General features: G+C 46.7%; 1 long non-coding RNA gene across 1 annotated transcript; it reads left to right on the top strand.

Moving 5' to 3' along the window:
• Window positions 1–751: 751 nt before the first annotated feature.
• LOC132581325 (uncharacterized) lies at window positions 752–3938 on the top strand. The gene is made up of 3 exons (XR_009556116.1): window positions 752–870; window positions 3336–3430; window positions 3563–3938. It is a non-coding gene; the product is annotated as an uncharacterized LOC132581325 (long non-coding RNA).
• The last annotated feature ends 289 nt before the right edge of the window (window positions 3939–4227 follow it).

Raw genomic sequence — 4227 nt, 5'->3', positions numbered from 1 at the left:
TTAGGGGCCCTGGGCCGGCTCCTCCTGGTTTTCCCCCTTAGGGTTGCCAAGTCCTCTTGAAGCTCTGGTGGGGGACATTTGCGCACGTGTGACGAAATGATGTCACCTGAAAGTGATGTCATCAAAATGGCGGTGTGCACACAAGGCTGCTCTAGGCGTTTCCAGGAAAACTCTATGGTACCTATTGAACCATAGAGTTTTACCTCCCAAATGGCTAGAGCATTCGGGAAAACCATAGAGTTTCCCTGGAAACACCTAGAGCAGCCCTGCATGTGCGCCAACATTTTGATGACATCACTTCCAAGTGATGTCATCGCGCCGGCAATGCAAGGGGAGGTTCTTCCTGCCGGTCCAGTGTGGGCCAGCGGATTGGGAACCTCCACGGTGGGGTATACCCCATCTTGGCAGCCCTATTCCCCCTGCTTGCAGTCCTCCCAGCCTGCATGTGCAGCCAGCAACTGAGCTACTCTTTGCCCGACTTGCCTGGTGTGGCTGCTGCTGGTGGCATCTCCAGGTTGGCCTCTCTCTGCCTCTCCCCCGCAGCTTTGTCAAAGGGGCTTTTGAGAAGGCACCTGCAGGCTACAGCAGGGACCACAGGCAGTGGAGCAGGCACTCCAACTCTGAAGTAATTTGTGAGGGTCCTGCCCAAGATTTCAACTGCCTAGGGCCTGCACAGGGTTTAATCTGGCACTGCCACCGATCAGCTGCTCAGTGGGCCCTTTAAATCACAAGGGAGGCTAGTGGCTGCTTCTGCCACCTCTCCTGTGCTATTTAAACAGCCCTCCCTCCCCCCACTGGCCAGCTGGCTGCCTCTGCAACATGCTGCAGGTTGTTCAGGAGTTCTTCAAGAAGCTGAGCCGAAAGTGTGAGGTGAGAAATGAGGCAGAAGTGGAGCAGAGACCAGGTGACAAAGGTGGAGTGGCTGCACATGGGCTGGGGTCTCCATTTCACTTTTAATGGAGGGGATAAGAGATGAGTGGAAAGAAGGCGGGAGACAGGGTGGCATTGCAGAGAACCAGTGACTGGGCTACTGCTTAGCTTCTCTTTTTTGTCCTGGAAGGGGAGAAAAAAGTTTGCACCAGCAAGTTGCTAGCCCTGCAACTCCAGCCTCACACAAGCACCACTCCGCTTGTTATCCCTCAGACCAAGCAGGTCAGGAACTTGATTAAAACAACTTAAATGGCAAGGAGTTTTGAAATTCACAAATAACAAATATTCTATTTCACATAGAGGGGAAAGCTGAGGTGAAACCAGGGCTTGACATTTCTGAGGTAAAACCAGTACATGCACATACTTCAGTTCTTATATTTCAGGCTAGTTGGAATTATTTAAAATCTTTATGTTGAGAGGCTTTTGTATCCATGTTTTCCCCAATCATTTCAGTAGACTTTCTTTGAGTATTCTTGAACTCTTTTGATTTCCAGAAGGCTGGTACTTCCCAGTATGCAAACCCCTTCTTTTGAAGCACCAGTACTTGTCTTGAATTTTAAGGTTTCTAAAGGCAGTTTCTAACCACACAAAACCAGGGATCTCTTCACTCTTCAGAGATAACTCCCTGTTTGACTGGGTAGAGAAATTCTCCTCTCACTAGGAAATCTATCACCTTTCCTTGGCCTGAATGGGAGTCTTTGTCTATTTCCCAAACTTCCTTGCCAACTTTCCCCCAGTTCTCCTGTGTTACACTGTTCTCAGTCAGGGCTGAATTCAGTACTCAACTCTTCTCAGTAATGGCATAAATATGACTGACTCTCTCCTTAGCATGCAGCTTTCTCTGCTCAGCGGATGCTAACCAATCAGATTGCTTGGGGCAGCCTGTCACTCAGGGCTCTCTGTTTTTGTGAATAATTGACCTTTCACAGTCCTTCAATCTGTACAGAACTTCAAAGCGTTTTAAAAGTATAGTCCATCACAATCTCTTTAGGATTGCTCCCTGATGCTGGATGGCATAACATCCAAATTGCAAGATGTCATTGTCCTGCTGCATTGGTCAGGCTGCACCTGGAGTATTGTGCGTAGTTCTGGAGGCCTCAGATCAAGAAGGATGTGGACAGAATGGAGCAGGTGCAGAGGAGAGAGACGAGGATGATCAGAAGCTTGGAGACCAAGCCCTATGAGGAAAAACTGAGGGACTTGGGAATGTTCATTCTGGAGAAGAGGAGGTTGAGGGGGGACATGATTGCTCTCTTTAAGTATTTGAAGGGCTGTTAGAGGAGAGCAGGGAGCTGTTCCTGATGGCAACAGAGGATAGGGCTCACAATAATGGGTTTAAATTAAGGACAGGAAGATACCATCTCAATATTAGGAAAAACTGTTTTACAGTAAGAGTTGCTCAACGGTGGAATCAGCTATTGAGGGAGGTGATGAACTCCCCCTAACTGACAGTCTTTAAGCAGTGGTCAAACTGGCCAGGGATGCTCTAGGCTGATTTTACATTGAGCAGAGGGTTGGACTAGATAGCCTGTATGCCCCCTTCCAACTCTGCGATTCTGATTCTATTCTGAGATAGTTTAGGCAGGAAACGTGATTGGGAGAATTTACTTTGAAATTGTTGCTTTTTTTTTTAACAATTAAGAATAATTAATTTGTGGTACATTTAGTTAAAACTATCACAACATGCCTCCTTACAAGGGAAAGAACCCTGCTCCTTTTTATACTCGTTAATATTTTCCTAGCAGTCCAGTCATATGCAAGTTTACTCAGAAGTAAACATATCTGAATCGGATCCAGTAGGGTTCACAACCAATGAGTGTGCTGAAGTTTGGAGTGATGCAGCCTGATTCTAGGAATGTTTTCCTAGAAATAAGTAAATTGAATTAATGGGGGCTTATTCCCAGGTAAGCGTACAAAGGCTTGCAGCCTTAAACTGCCTTTATGGATTGCAACCTTTGACATATCTCCAAACTATTCACATATTTCCTGTCACAAAAAAGCTAATGGAAATGTGCACTTTGAGACCAATTAACTCTCAACTGGAGAAAACATGAAGGAAATAGAAGTTTCCGACTTTCTTTCCTCCTCTTCTCTCCCTCCTCCCACCCCAGCCTACCAAACCTTGCTTGTCTTTTAAAACGCAGCATAAATTGGACAAAATAAAGGAAGACATCCAGGAGGGTTTACTTACATTGTCTGCACCAAACAAACTTGCAACGGATCCAAGGACACCTGTGATATCAGTGTCAACTAACTGCACAGGAAAGAGGACGAGGTTACACAGAGGTTACCCTGTGTAGTTCAAGAGGGGGAGGGGAGAGATTAAATTAAAGAAAGGTCCTATAACTGTCTGCTGACAGGATCGCTGGTCTTCATCTGTTTTATTGTCTTATTTGCTGCTACAGCTGTGCCACGACTGTGCAGAAGGCCCATCCGCCCCTCGGAGGACTCAGAAGCCTGTTAAATGCATCACCTCCCTCAGCACGCATTATGGGAATGGGTGAGTCTCTCTGGCTAGAGCGGGCATCACCACATGGATTTCCAGGGACGGCGCTGATGTCTGGGGAAGGCATGCGTGATCTCATTGTCCATCTATTCCCTTGACAGGTCAATTTTCTCTTGTATTTTACAGGGGCTTTTTGGTGCACCGGAAATTTGATCTCATGGCTGATTTATTCTCCTACCTGGTCTTTGTTTTTTAAAAAGGCTTTGTTGTCCCTCTGGCTCTGGTTGGGCACACAGAAAGTGTCCCATTTCAGTAGGCCTCTTGTCTTGGGAGGCCTGATGTAAAGAAAGATCTCTTTGGAAGGCAAATGATTCTGAGCTCCATGCTGCATTGCTTTGAGATCGCTTTGTTTTATGATGGAAAAGGCTACCTGACTGCTGACATCACAACAACTATTTCAGATTGGTTGAATGTTGACCTTGTGCTCAGTGCTTGGACATAGTGCAGTTTCACATATCATTATCAAGTCCTCATACACAATAAACCCACAACTCATATCCCATCCCTCCACTGGTTCTCTTGACCATCTTTCCTCATCCATGGTGTGGGCCAAAATGGCAGGCCAGAATTCCCCAACCTTTTGAGCTTGGAATTTTTTGAAGATAGGTAGTTGGCACCACAACAAGATGTCTGCTATATGAAGAGGGGAATTACAAAATGGCTGCCATCAGGGCCATATTAAATCCTGTGGAGGCCCCTAGGCGGTCAAAATCTCGGAGGCCCCTGGCAAATTATCTCAGAGTTGGAGTGCCCACCCCACCACCCACAGCCCCTGCTGCAGCCTGCCGGCA

Source organism: Heteronotia binoei, chromosome 13 (assembly GCF_032191835.1).
Source record: "Heteronotia binoei isolate CCM8104 ecotype False Entrance Well chromosome 13, APGP_CSIRO_Hbin_v1, whole genome shotgun sequence".
NCBI lineage: Eukaryota > Metazoa > Chordata > Lepidosauria > Squamata > Gekkonidae > Heteronotia > Heteronotia binoei.
This window is presented reverse-complemented; position numbering and strand designations above follow the sequence as displayed.